This window comes from Erithacus rubecula (assembly GCF_903797595.1).
Source record: "Erithacus rubecula genome assembly, chromosome: 1".
In the NCBI taxonomy this organism is placed as follows: domain Eukaryota; kingdom Metazoa; phylum Chordata; class Aves; order Passeriformes; family Muscicapidae; genus Erithacus; species Erithacus rubecula.
In genome coordinates this window covers 86,195,231-86,210,411 of record NC_136658.1, presented here as the reverse complement: position 1 = coordinate 86,210,411, position 15,181 = coordinate 86,195,231, and the positions used below count along the sequence as shown (strand labels likewise).

At 42.8% G+C, this 15,181-nt stretch overlaps 1 protein-coding gene across 2 annotated transcripts in view; it reads left to right on the top strand.

Annotated features, from left to right (window-relative positions):
* Positions 1 to 1,328: 1,328 nt before the first annotated feature.
* Positions 1,329 to 15,181, top strand: part of EDAR (ectodysplasin A receptor) — a 72,521-nt gene continuing 58,668 nt past the window's right edge. For both annotated transcript variants that reach the window (XM_079302911.1, XM_079302910.1), the window contains exon 1: positions 1,329 to 1,385. The gene's annotated coding sequence lies outside the window, so the exon portion shown is untranslated. The remainder of the gene's footprint in view (positions 1,386 to 15,181) is intronic.

The window sequence follows — 15,181 nt, the reverse complement described above, 5'->3', positions numbered from 1 at the left end:
CACTTCAGCGATAAATAATGCTATCTGAGTAGGTTATTTCACATTTTCTGATTTTAAGAAATGCTGAAAATTCCCTTGCACAGAGCTAGCTGACAACCAATATTTGAAACCTTTAGAAAGCACAACTGTGTAAGAGTATTTTAATTTTGCTTGGAAAGAAAAGAATCAATAGTTCAGAAAGGTAGCTATGACATTTTCAATTTGAAAAACATCTAGGTTATTCTTTAGCATTTTCTAGAAGCAGCAGGGAGCTGTGCTCCACAGGAACCAGTGATTCCTGATGTCTCTCATGCTGTCCCTCCCTGGTAAGAGTCCTCTGGGAAGTCCAGGGAGTTTCCAAAACTGCGATTGAAAAGCAGGAAACTGAGGCGGGCTCCAGAGGAGTCACCCCAAATTATCTGAAAATCAGGTATTTCAGCAGCATAGTTTGATTTTGCCATAACAACATTTACTAAATTGAACCGGTTCAGTCATCAAACTTCCCCCTCACTCCCGCTCTCAGGAGCTCCCCAGGATTCCCCAGGCTCTGGCTCCGCTTCTCTCAGCCAAACCAGACAAAACTCTCTGCTCACCAGCCGAATCCGAGCTCGGCGGCAGCGGGCATGGGCGCGGGACTCCTCCTCATCCTGCGGACTCCTCTAGGTGGGGCAGGCGAGTTTTCGCAGAGAGCGGAGCCCGAGACGGCGCCCGCGGCTCTGCCGAACTTCCCAGCGCACAGCGACGGCAAGGAGAAGTTGCGAGGGGACCACGGGGCCGTGGGCTGACAGCTTCTAGGACTTTGGGATCACTGGGAATCAGCTGAGGACATCCATGACAAACTCTGCGAGAGGAGGAGACGCGCGCTGGCACCTGTGAGAGCCCGAGCGAGCGGGACCCTACGCCCTGTGCCTGCCGGAGCGGCTCCGGGTACCCCGCTGTCTGTGTCTGCTGGGCAGCTCCGGGTACCCCGCTGTCTGTGCCTGCCGGAGCAGCTCCGGGTACCCCGCTCTGTGTCTGCTGGGCAGCTCCGGGTACCCCGCTGTCTGTGCCTGCCGGAGCGGCTCCGGGTACCCCGCTCTGTGTCTGCTGGGCAGCTCCGGGTACCCCGCTGTCTGTGCCTGCCGGAGCGGCTCCGGGTACCCCGCTCTGTGTCTGCTGGGCAGCTCCGGGTACCCTGCTCTGTGTCTGCTGGGCAGCTCCGGGTACCCCGCTGTCTGTGCCTGCCGGAGCAGCTCCGGGTACCCCGCTGTCTGTGCCTGCCGGAGCAGCTCCGGGTATCTCGCTCTGTGTCTGCTGGGCAGCTCCGGGTACCCCGCTGTCTGTGCCCGTCGGAGCAGCTCCGGGATCCCGCTGGCTGTGGGCAGCCCTTCTCCGGGCTTCGGAGGCCGTGAGCCCGTCTGTGCAAGGTAGGCTCCCGTTTCTGTGCCAGGCAGGTTCCCGTCGAGTACGTCGGCTGCCTCTCCCCAGAGCCAGCGTACCTCTCCTACGGGATCCGCTGTGTCGCGGGGATGCCACTGAGGGCTATGGATGGAAATTGTGTTAGGTTTAGGCTTCATTTGAACCAAGTCTACCGTCCTGTGAGTTTCTCTGTTCCTAGCACAGGACTGAAAAACTGGTTTTTTTCTGTGAATGCTAGAAAGTAGCTACGATTCCTGGTAGTACCTTTGATTAGAAGTTAGTTTCTTCACACAGAATGTGTGAAGAACACACATTCACATTCACAGAATGTGAATGACTTTTTCATTATCAGAAGTACTAATGTTCTGACTGGTTTCTAAACTCTAGAGGATCCAGTGGGTTTTTGTTTCAATGGATGTGTAAGTTTCTCCAGAGGACAGTGGAACTGCTCTTTTGGGCTTTGTGTTAACACTGCAAACTAATTTGCGCGTACTCATTACACCGTTACTGTATATTTGAAATCCTAACCTCCACTGTAAAGTACCAGAGTATTGATAGTGTTGTGGCTGACTGCATACACAGGTGAATACATGTTCATAGCTTTCTGATTTTTATTTTCCTTGCTTCCAAATTTCTCTGGAAAAGGGTTCTGTGAGACTCAGGTCCAGAGAGGAAAGCAGGTGCTGCCCACACTGAGAAGTACCTGGGCAGAGTGGTACTGCATACCTGCTCCATGCACAGGACTCTAGCTATATGTGGTGCCATAGTAGCTTTGAAATGCCCAGCTATTCCTGGGGGAGCAGAGAACTCAGCTGGGACTGCAGAACCTGCTGCAATGGTGAAGTGGCCCCCTGTGAACCTTGCACGAAAATGAAAGATTGTCATTTGTACTCAGCTGGGTGGTTTTAGCTGATGCTGCTGCCACAGCTCCAGCAGTGACACTGTGTATTAGAAAAAGTGCAGCTAGACACTAGTATACCTAAGACAAAAGTTGTTTTCATTTTTACCACTAGTGAAGCTTTAGATTTTATATGAAAGGGCAATGGATGGCACTTAGGATCTATCCTCAGTGGTGTGCAATCTTCATCAATAGTACAACAATAGTACAACTTAGTCACACCCTCTCCTTGGGGTACCACCCCAAACCTCTCTACGTGCCTCAAACTACAAGGAAATCTTTCACACTTTTGGCTGCTGTTTATTTGAGTAGACAAGGCCAATGGCCATGTTGTCCCTCCTCTACAGCAGAGGTGGGAGTTGGTCTATGCTGCAATTTCGAATGATAGGTCTTGAAATGTTTTGGGCAAATGGAGGAAATCTCTGGCAGCTCTATGGGAAAAATCGTGGGAGATCGCAAATTTTAAAGGGAAATTAATGTGACTGTGCATAGTAGGGTCAAACCCCATCACTATTATCAAGATTACTCAGTTCTTTTTTCTTCTCTCTCAGAAATGTCTAAGTTGTACAAAGCAAAAAGAAAGAAAGTTTGAGTATCCTTTATTGAAGACCAATGCTGATAAGAAATTAACAGAGAAATTAAAAAGACAAGAACTCTCAAATAAAGGAAATATATTCAGCAGCAGCATTTCCACACCACTCAGTGGGAACAATTCCATCTTCAAGTAACCTTCTGTGAACCCATTTTCACTGGAGATCACTGAAAATGGTGAAACTGTTACCAGAGCTTAGCCCACCTCTTTTGGTTGGTAGGGCACAGCGTAGCTGTGTTCTGTTTGCAATAATGTAGTCTGACCACAAGAAAGAGCTCAGATGAGAATGTGCCCAGAAAAAGCCAGTAGGCTTTTTTTTTTTTTTTTTTTTTTTTTTTTAGTAGATAGATAGCTTTTGCAGAAAGCCACTGGCATAAATAGACTAATTTTTCTCTATTGCAGCTAGATGAAAAACATGTGATGTTTTATTTTTTCATATAGGATCACGAGATGGTAATTTTCAAGGTATCCTACTGAATTGTGTGCCATGGAAATCATCTCACTGAAAATGTTTAACTGAATGCAGTTTTACCGCAGGGTTGTTAAGAATTCCCCTGAAAATTACTTCATGTGGAACATTTCAATTTTATGTGTTAAGATGGCATTTTTTGGAGGACAGAAATATTATAACAGAGTCTAAAGTTTCTAACTGGACTCATATAGCTGTACTAGATAAATGATCCAACTCTCAGTTTTCAAGAAATAGCAGCATAAGCTTTTGAAGATTAGATTAATATTAAGATAATGTTTTTCTCATGTTGTCATCAATGGAGGAATTCCCCTATAATATCCTCAACAGAGTTGTTTCCTTTAACCATGCTAGGATGGAACTGGGTCTCAGATCATATCTATGCTATGATATGATATTCTCTTTTCAGCTAAAAGGTAGATAAATTGCAACATGAGCTACTGCCTATAGCACCTGAGATCTGCCAGCATGGCCCCACCCTCTGTGAGTCACTGGTGTGAAGCTGAGTGTAGACCAGCCTTTCCATTCTCCCCTGTAAAATGTATCTCATTTCTCCCTTTGATTATTCTGAAACCAGGCCTTTACTGCCTTCTGGTGCCTCCATGGCCCCCAAGACCCTGTATATATTTTATGATGCAATAGAAGGTAATGGGTACTCCTTTTTTACTCAAAAGGTCTTGAAGCAGCAGCTCTTGTTGCAGAAAACCCTACTTCCCTAACACGTAGAAAAGTTCTGGCTGGTGTGTCAATAGGTCAGGGAGTTCTTTAAAAAAACAGAGACACTTTCTTGCCATGTATATTCCAAGAAGGTAAGTTCCTGTAAAGAATTAGGTATTACTGAACAAGGATGGGATTGTGTTATGTAGGACCGTCCACCTGGGCAAGTTTAACTGACCTCTGCCAGTGTCACTTTATGGAAAAAGTGTTTGACTATACTTTCCCCAGAAAACTGAGAGCCTTCATACAGAGAAGACTAGAACATACAAATATTATTTGGAGACCAAGTAACTTGCTGTTCCTTTGTTTGATTTATCACTCATCCAATTCTGTTATAAATGGATGAGATTCTGGGCCCATGCAGTCAATGGCAGAACTCCCACAAGGGTGGTGTGCCCAACTCTTGCTGGCTCTTTGGCAGCATTCAGGGATCAAACACTGTTTCCTGAATCATATTAACTTTGCACACATTTCTTCTGACTTGACGTAGATCAGCTTTTTCAGTTTCTTTCCACTGGGGAAATCGGAACAAAAGTAGAGAGGACATTATGTTCAAATTCAGAAGGAGTCCATTAGAAACAAAAGAATAAAAGATAAACAAAAACTACTTTAAAAGCATTATCTGCTATTGTCTTATGAAGAAGTAAAGCTTTGCCAGTGGTTTTCAAATCTCTGTGGAGATGGAGTCAAGGCCACATCCTCCTGATCTGACGCAAGCGAGTGCTAGTTTTGAAATGTCACAAGTGCCATTCTGTGAAGTTAGCCACAATTCTTGAACTGAATCACCCACCATGAATCTAGCAACAGGTTTACATTGCCACATTACCATAATGTCTGACCATCTGCAGTGCAAAATCAATAGCTAAGTCCCTGGTGGATTTCATACAGTTTCTGGCATTCTTTTTCAGACTCTGTTCTGCAAAGCTGAGATTTATTTATTTTTTTTTAATTTGGTGCCTGAAATTCTTCCTGTTGCTTTTTGGGAGGAGATGGCTGGTAAGAGTTTATGTGGCAGAAGAGACTGCCAGAACTGTGTAAGATTTATAGCAGAAAGACTTTTTGGGGAGGTTGATGTTGTCCCATTCCCTGTCCCTCAAGGAACCTCTCCAGCAGTTGGTGGTATCTCAGCTGATCCTTGCTTTACTTGTGCAGAGGAAGCTAGGAGGATCTAAGTGACCTGACTATCCAGGGTTCTGGTCTGATAATAAAAATCTGTACAGCATACTGTGCAGAATGTTACTTTCATACAGTCAATGGCTATGAGTGCATTGGGGAGAAAAAGCAAAAGAGTTCAAAAAACTTAGTTTGACTGTATTTGCATCATCCTGAATGTTGATGGACCTGAGAGACCCTTTTGATCTTAAAGTCTAATATCAATCTAGTTGCTACCCTTCAGCATCCAGCTCTTCCCAGCCTATCTTCAGTGAGATACTTGTGCCCTACTGGAGCCTGGCATAGAAAGATACATGAGTTCCAGTTTCTTGCTGTCTTTGTCTCTGCTGTGCAAGTGCTGATGAATGCACATCCCTGAAGATCATGTTAATGAGTCTCTGGTTCTTTGAGCTTTACAGCCAGGAAGGATATGGTGCTGCAAAACTTAGCTGCATCCAAGTCCAAGCCAGCTCTTTGGTAAGAAGGACCCCAGGAAAGATTCACTCTTTTCCTTACACCCCCTGGAGGCTGTGTTGCATATGAAGACTGGGCTTTATCCTCTGTAACTGGCTGGGGACCAAAGCAGAAACACATGGACAAATAATGAGAGAGCTGTAATTCTGACAGTGCATCCATCTCTTCCTTTGGATATATCACAAACAAGAACTACTGAAGTGCCAGTTAAGCATCATACAATTATTTGCAGATTGTGTCAGAATTTTACATTTCATTTGAAGCAAGAACCATTTTACTGGTTCAGAATTAGATATTTGCAATTATCCAGGCTAGAAGGATGCATTCCTACAACATACTCCATTTTTCTTTTGGAACTCTATACACACTCCACTCCTTGATAGAAGGATCAGGGAGGGAAAAAGATATGTACAATAATAGCTGATAAATGGAGGATTTCTAGAACTTGGCTTCTGTCACTGAAAAGAAGAAGACTAAAAGACCCCGTACATCTATATCACACATCTTGGAAGAGAAGTATTGGTACTGAAAAATATGAGTAACAGATGATATTAAAGGCTAAAAAAGGCAGAGTCTGTTAAAATACCTGGTGCTGGTTTATAGCCTGCTCTACTTAGGAACTATGAAACAGACAACATCCTCAAACATGAGGGACTTCAATTTACCTCTTATAACAAAGCAAAACTTGAAATTGTCATCCTTAAGTAACATTTGTCTTTGTATTGGAGTCCACAAAAAATGAAAAGGCTGGAGACATTCTCTTTTGGTCACTTGGGATTTTGCCATTTCTTCTCTCGGTGGGTAGCTGGTGACAATGCGTCCCCTGAGTTAGACAAGCTTGTATTTTCAAAAATAGGCAAGAATGACCTGTGGGCTGCCACCCATACAGTGGTACGTGACAGGGGGGCAAGCAAAGCAGCAGCACCTTCAACTGGCCACCCCTTTTCTGTCTGAGTGTTTACCACCTGCACAGCAGGCATGGCTCAATGGCTTGTGGGCTCACCTCCAAGCCACGGGAGTTTATGGGCTGGCGGATCCGCATAAGCCGAGGCTGGCGTGAAGTCTGGCAGTCTGAAGCCGGTTTCACGAAGCATCCCGTTTTGCCAGCTGCAGGAGGGTAATAATTTCCAAGAGAGGGACAGAGCACACAGCTGAGGGTAGTAACTATCTCAGCTGTCAGCATTTATTCCATCACCAAGTTGGAGTGTCAACACCCTCCAGGAGAGACAAAAATAAAACTGAGTATCCAGGCATTGTGGGGCACAGATTTATTTCATTAAATCCAACTACCCCATGATGAGTCTTGTCTCTTTAAATTTTTCATACAGAAAAAGCATGTGCTAATATATTGCCAGTTGGAGGAGTATATTTTTTGTGCATGTGTAGATGCAGTTGGTTTCTTTGGGACGTAAAATACAAATAAAAAAGGCATTGTTCTTGTCTTGCTTTCAATTTTCAAGAGTTGCCAGCTCTTCTAAGCAGACCAAAACAGATAACAGATGGCACTGGCTAGCAACAAGGAAACCTAGATGCAAATATTGTATGGTATATGAAGAACGTCTCTGATGTGGCAGGGTTATGTTTTCCATCATGGTTTCTAACCAGTTGTGAGAAAAATCCAGTACTAGCACTTTGCGGTATTTAATTGAATGTGAAAGGTGCAAATAATTCAGCTGGTGACCAAATGATAAAATTGGTAATAAATAAAAAAAATAATTTAAAAAAAGTGCCCCAACCTGATAAAATTAATAGAAAGGGACTCGATATACTTCCCAGTAAAGCAAACAGGAGACTCTCCAGTCATGTCAGCAGATATCCAACCTGCCTGTCATTTTCTGATTTTCTTCCAAGATCCCCATGTACACAGTCTACACTGCCTGTCTGTGAACACTTTCCCTGCTCAAGTGATCAGTCAGTGGTTTTCACAGACAGCAAAATCAGGCAGCATGCAGGGTCTCTCAGAGAAAGCAGCAGGTCCAGCATGTCAGCCTCACAGGTGCCCTGCACCCCTGCTCTCCCAGAGCTGGATATTTTCACAATGAACCAGGAGCCGCAGCTGGGCTGAACTACAGGAGTGTGCCCAGTGTGGTGCAGGTCTCTCAGAGCTTGCATAAGGCTGTTTCTAATTTAGCTTTGGTGGAAGTCAGACTAAACAAACAAATGGGTATCTCTGCTGCAAATATGTATGCATGGGGAAACACCAGGAGCGACTTTGAGGAGGCAGCGAGTGGTGCCCTTGGGGGTACAGCACATGGGAGAGGCACGTCCACATGTAGATGAGACATCTGGTTGCAGCATGATGAGTGCACATATTTTCCACTCACTCCTGCCCACAATGTCACCTCTCTCTCCACTTTTAAATTGCAGCCTTCACAGCAGGGAAAGGTTGCCCAGGTTAAAAAACCCTAAAATCTCATCAACTTCTCTTTCCAACCAAGAGTGAAACTTCTCTTGTAGAAAATGAGTATCAGATCCAAACCCTAGAATGAATAGTAGGGTCTGAGCAGATGGAAAGTTGAGGTCTAATGTCTTAGTTGGGTGAGATTACAATTAAATGCCCTTTTTCCTGCAGAAATGGGTGGTTGCCAAATCTCCAGTGTAATATTTGTTTCTTGTGCTGCAGAGCTCTAATATATCAGACCTTCTATGTACAGCAGCAAATACATTCAAAATGACAGAGTAATTTCTCATATTTATTCCCTTTGCCTCTACCTCCAGTGCCTGTAGAGGCAGATCCATGGCAGTAAGGACAGTCTTACCTTGTTGGTAGAAGGATGTGGTTAAATGCTCCCTGATTTCTTTTTTTTTTTTACTAGAACATGAGGCTGTTGTTGTGATGCCAGTGAAATACTGGCAGAAATTTGAGAGAGCTGTGAAGCTCACTTGTTGATTGATCCTCCACTCGTAAGCTATGTGCCTTAGCAAATTACTTTGCTGGTAAAATATCTTCTTCTTAGCCCTTCTCCTATTTAACACTGAATCAGTGCCTATAGAGAGCATCAGAGCATCAAGAGTTTTCTTCATCATATGTATAAAATGCAATTTTTCTTTAAAGTGCTTCTTAATACTCTTTTTGTGTTCAAGTAAAGCTGTCATGGAGTTCACTGAGGTTTGCCCACGCAAGGAGCAAAGGCTCTGTCCCCTTGGGATTACACAAGCCATTTTCTAGCAATTTGTCTGCTAAGGTGACAGATTTCCTTATTATAGCACTGAAAACAGGAACTTCACTGTCTTCTAACAGAAGTGGCTTTACGTGTTTTATGAAACTGAGCCAAAGGCACTCTCTTGTCAGCTGGAGTTGGTGGCTGTTTGGTTGGTCTGGACATGAGAATTATCTACTTCCCCTTCCTCTTTTTTTGTTTTTGTTAATGAAGACTTTATACCTGACTAAAACACATAGCTGTGTTTTTCCCTTCAGGTCATGTTATCGGAAGCTTTGAGTTGGGGGCGGGGGTAAAAAAGTTCACTTACTAAGTAAGATTAAAGAAATTAAAGTTTAAGTCTCGTATTTAATTTTCCCTTGTAGATGTAATTTTTCATGCAGTGACAGCATCAGAACCTTTTCAAGTTTTATAGCTATTTCACATTTGGCAGAAACAACAGGAAACCATCTGTAGCAAAGCAGGATTGTTGTAAGCATAATATTCAGTAATGAAAAAAAAAAAAGATTAAAAGAAAACACTGTTATCTTTATGTGATAGCTTTGAAGGTGCAAAGAGCAGGATGCTTGCATTTGCTACTAACTTCATTAAAATTTTCTAGATGAGTCAGGCATGGAAAAAAAATATTATTTCAGCAGAAGGAATAAATCCAACAAGAAATTTGACTTTTGGTTTCTTGTTGAGATTTCCATGATGACTGTAAAGATACTTGTGGTGAAGAAACTTTTTATGCCTGTTTTCTGTAAATCATAACTTACAGTGGTGAAGCTCAAATAGTCACATTGTCCCACAAAAGGCAAGTAAGCTACTCATGCTCTTAAGCTTTAACTCCAGGCCTGAAAGCCTTTTCTAGACCAGGGAAATAAAAATAAGTTGTGGAAATTTAGACAGCTTGTACTGTCCTCTGTTCCCACACAACAGGGTATATTCTTGCTTTGCTGTGTTTTCTGTGCTGAAAAGGAGACTTCCAGACTGAAAAAGTGTATACTCATTACTTGCAGGTAAAAAATTGCATTTTGCTGAAACTTATTTTGCTAACTGGATTGTCACATCCCAAGGCTGCAGTTTCAGAGGTGCTCATGGTGGTCACTAAATATCCCTGAAGACCATAGTCCTGTAAAGTTGTTACATTGCAAATATCCTTGTCAGAATGTCCATTTAAGAAACGGAAAGAACCGTTTTTGCAGGTGTGTTCTAAAATTTAGCATGGGCTAAGCCTGTCTGTAATTTCTTTGTCAGTGATAGTGTTCCACATTTTAATAATCAGATCTAATTTTAAGATAGCATTTCACTGTGCAAAAGTCTAAATGTGTCAGGGAACTGCAGTATTTTCTTGTTATTAATGTCTTAAATTATAGCTAGACACCCTGTTTTTCCAGTTTTCGAGGCAAGTTATGAAGGCGCTTTTTTTTTTTTTTTTTTTTTTTTTTTTTTCTGACTGCTGAGCTGATGAGACATTAAAGGTTTCTTTTTCAAATAGTTTGGCTGTTGGGTTGCTCCTTTCACTCACACCTGCCCCTTAACTTAGAAATCGTCTCCGCCTCTTCTGCATCAAACACTGAATTTACATAGACACAAAGAAAGTGTGGAAGGCCAACAGCTCACCGTCATTAAGATGAGAATGCCAGAAGAACAAAGCAGCACAATGGTAAGAGAAATCTAACAATACACTGCCTTGCTGCGAGTCTGACTAACCAGGGCTTTCCCACAGGAGGGAACGGTGCTGAGGATACCGCAGGATTAGCAGATGCATGCAGGGCTGCTGGCAGTGACTAAGCCAGCAACAGAGAGGGAGTCGAAGTTCTAGACATGAGTCAAGTTTTGAACTTGTTGTGGTTTGTAGCGGCTCAAAAGGTTTTGTATGGCATCACTGCAAGAGCCTGGGACTGTGAAGTGATGGGCTTACAGCTGGTACAGCCACTGGCTGCTTTGGGAGGGAGTGCTTGCTTTCAACAAAACACTGCAGTTGAGCTCAACATCCATAGCACAGCCTTGGCATTATTTTAATGGCTTTACCAAAGTGCTCTGGCTTATTAATTCAGTAAGATCTTGCTACTTATGCAAGCCTCCCTGGAGAATTTTAGAGATGCTCGTAAGAAGCATCATAAAATTATTGCTTAAAATATATGTGACAAAAATAAGACAAAAGCAGTGGAATGATACATGTGTTTAGCAGCTAAAGCAAACAATTTTTTCTGTATGCATGCCTTTCCTTCTGGAATGCTAAATACAGAAGGAAAGAAAATGAGAGAAAAGTGTGATGTCTGGATTTGTTTTGTTTCTTCAGAACAGTTTGGCATAAAGATTTGAGAAGGAAGACTTGAGATGCTCCCTCAGTCCTGATGTTGTGGGTGTTTTTGCCATTTATTTTAACAAATTGTAGATGTACTTTTATCTTCTGTTGCCTGTGCCTATATCAGAGATGGACTGAAACTGTAAGAAAAAGTACAATTGCTACACAAACTGCTGAAGCTGTATGTGTTTAATCAAAATGAATGAAAGATACCTGTTTTTCCCCTTGCAAAGCCAAGTGCAAAGACAGTGCTAACAGCTCAAGTTTCCCAGAATTACATGCAGAAGCTGCTCTCTGTGGTGTTTTCCCTACAATTACTACTTCTAGATGGATTACTTTAACGAGAGGTGTGCACAGACCTTTGCTTAGCTTCATAGGCATGTCCACTTTTGCAGAACAGATGCAAACTCACAAATGATTCTGCTTAACTTTGCAATATTTTTCATCTGGAGCTTTTTTTTTGTGTATATATATGAAACACTTTTCCTTAATCACAGAAGGGCAGTTAGTGCTGGGTGTGTGAAAAGTGCATAGAATAACAGGCCCTCTCTGAGTCTTTGATTGGGCAGCAGATACTTGCTGTTAGATCATTTCAAGGACTTAATCCCAAGGAGGAACCTGGATGCCTAGCAGACAAGTCACTTCACATGCTAAGTCTGAAACAGATCCTAAGAAATTTTGCTTGCCTGCTCTTCAGTGCAGAGGTACCTACATACCTCAACACCCACGTTTGTCTCCAGTGAGCTCCCTGCATGCCTGAACGTGTGCTTCTGGACATGCTTTACCTGGCTTGGCCTGTGCTGGGTGAGCAGAGCCACATGCCACATGTCAGGTCCTTCTGCTGAGGATGGTCACACTGCTACATGCTCAGGGAGTTCACTCAGCTTGATGTGTTCCTCATCCTGTGGAGACTTTAGCTGTTTTACTCACAACAGTGTCCCCAGCCCTAGCTCTTGTGCATTCCAAAGGAGTGTCTGTCTGTCTATCCGTTTGTTTTTTTAACTGTTACATTTTCCTAGGCGTAAGTGACAATTCGGAGAGCAAAAGAAAAATAATACTGCCATGTGGTGGCAAGGGCGTCCATAGACACTTGCCAAAGTGGGTGGAGATGTAGGCTATGGGTAAGAATATAACTAAATTTAGCTCAGAGTAAGAACTGGAGCCCAGTTTCCAAACCCTGACCCAGGTGGTGCCCAGTCACTAGGTTTGGGAGTCATGTGTCTGAGTGAAAAAGAGACAAAAACTGTCTCATGCAAAACAGAAAAGCTGCAAGAGGAGGGACCTGGACAAACCTAAGCGAGCCTGTGTAGCCACGCTGCCTGGCCAAGGGCTCTGAGCAGCTCCCTCTCTATGGAGCCCACCCAGCTAGCCCCCAGCCACTGAGAGGGAAGATTTCCAACACCGTGTTCAAACAAAGAGGATCCTGGCAGTGGAAGTGTTTGGACTTTTGTTGCCCTGATGGGAGATGATGGGAGTATTAGATGTGAAGATATGAAGCAGTGGTAGGAAGGATTCCATAGGATGGAATTGAGGGGGGAGTCTGGAGGACTGTATGGCAAAGACTTGTCAGGTTTCTAAACCCTGCCAGAGTTATTGCCAAAGAATTTTGAAGATTTCTCTTTTGAGGTATCTCTTCCCCAACTCTGGCTGTAGCAAGGATGCTGCCACTTTTCTGTGTCTGCTGTGGAGTACTGAGTCCATTAGGGCACTGTTCCTTTTGTAAATCTGGCCTGATCCCCAGTGAAACAGGAAAATTTCCTGAGAAAAATGCTGGTCCAGGCTAGTTAAAGTCAAAGATGGCTGAGAGGCAAATAGCTCCAGGAGCACTAGCATATATGAAAGATGATTTCTGGTGGATCAATGTCTTGTTGCCAATAGCCAGCTCCAGCTGAAGCTCTTCCCACTGGGACATTTACAAAGACCTTGCTGCCATGTGCATTTGCTCACAAGTCACCCTTGTCACATGCTGTAGTGCACCATGAAAGTGCACCATCTGGGATCTGCAGGGGAAAGGGGCTGGGGGTGCACAATTAAGCTGTGGAAATGTATGGGAAATTGCTTAATGGCCACATAAAGCCCATTTGCTTTGGAATCCACTTAAAATTTGGGTAAATATACCCAGTTAAAAAAACCAAAACCACAATGTAGCTCTCCTGCAAATATCCAATAACTCTATGGATTTGGCACTCTCTTGAGATGCAGGTGTTGGAAATTCAGCTCCCTGTTCCAAATTAAACAGAGGGAGTATTTGAAATTGTCCCATTTTACTCAAAGTGTGTCATACACCTGCACCAATAAATTGATCTGTGGAAACCATATACTCCTCTGAAATGTGCTAACCATAGCCTGTAATCAAGCCTTTAGTCCTTACTAAAGTTATAGCAATACATTTTAATCTATTAAAGAACAATTATTCAGAGTGCAAGCAGAGAACACAGCAGAGGTTTAGGAGAAAGATTTTTCAGGGCAAATTTCAGTGAAGGGGTAATAGGTGGTATCAATGTGATCATCTTAGGTTTGTATTTCCAGGCTTTTGAGTGGCTTTGAAGTTTAAAAGACCTACAGTAACTATAGTATTTTCTGAACACTGATATTTGCATTGTAAACTGATTTGTTTTGGTTGAGAAACTGCTGACTGAGCTAATACACCTTTCTGTTAGTAGGCACTCTGACTTCAGCTGCTGTTGGGAGTGGGAACAGCACAATTTGATTTTTATGTTTAAAAAACTCAAGTTACTCCCTTTTGGAGAAGTTTGTTTTATTTGGCACATAAATTAGGGAGACCCATTTTGTATCTCTGTATACAGCTTTGACTTCTTCCTACAAGAATAAATGTGTAAGAAATAAACAGGACATCAGGGATTGGAGTGAGGAGTTTTATATATGTAACAGTCTGGGCAAGAAAAATGAAATGTACAGAATTGATTCCATGCAGGCAGGCAAACTCAGTCGTTGTTTCCTCAAGGCTTTAAACTTATGTTGCCATGAGGTGCTAAGAGATGGGGTGTCTTATGGCAGGTTTTTTTTTCTTTTTTTTTTAAAGATTTGTATAGCCAGTATGTCATGGCATGACAACAAAGATGAAAGGATTTTAATTGGCATATAATTTATGTGGGTTTGGGTCACTTTTAATTACATGTGAATAGGGCAGAAGAAAAATAACAAACAAAGCTTATTAGTAACAAAGAAAAATGCTACCCTTTCTGCTGCACACTTGTGGGCTGAGATTTTGACATAATTAAGCTCAGTGTAAAAATAACTCATCTATCAATACCATCATTTATCATGAAAGGATGAGCTCTCTGCAATGCATGGTTTGAATTAACTGTCGCTTGCTGTCGAAGTGGCTGAGATGCTGTGTACACATTTGGCACTTATGTGCATACATGAGGTTTTGTAGATGTCTTTTGGAGACTGAGCCAAGAGAGCTGATAAAACAGACTCTGAAAGCAACCTGAGCACACATGTGAACACAAGCACTTGCTATGCACCGAAAGCTTTGTCCTTTAAACAAGTTTCCTGTTTGCCTTTTTTGGAGAAGAATTAGCTTTCGTTGTTCTCTGTTTTAAAGCTCTTCACTTTAACATGCCCTCAGGTCTCTGCAAGGTGACACTTTAGACAAGCTGTAAAAGAAGTGTAGTTCCTCAGCTGCTGTTGTGCACTTGATAGTTTTATCTTCCAGAAACTATGTTTCTGGAAGCCTTTATTTATTTTAAGCAAATAGTCATGGAAAGAAATAATTTTCTCTTACAGGGTTTTGCTATACAATATATTGCTAACACTATGACTTTTATATGACTATATGACTTTTCCACTGCTTACACAGAGCAACATATTTAGTCAGACTAAGCCATCCTCTAAGAGGTGCCCCAGACCAGGGCCTGGGGGAGTCCAAGGGACTCTGAGCCAGGCAGGCTGTCCTCAACTCCTGGAGAGAAACAGGTGTGCCAGGAGGCAGGAAGGGGCTCTTCTCACTGCCCTCTCAAGCCATAAACTTGACTGCTGCTGTATTTCAATCTGCAAGATGACCTTGACATTGACCACCCCT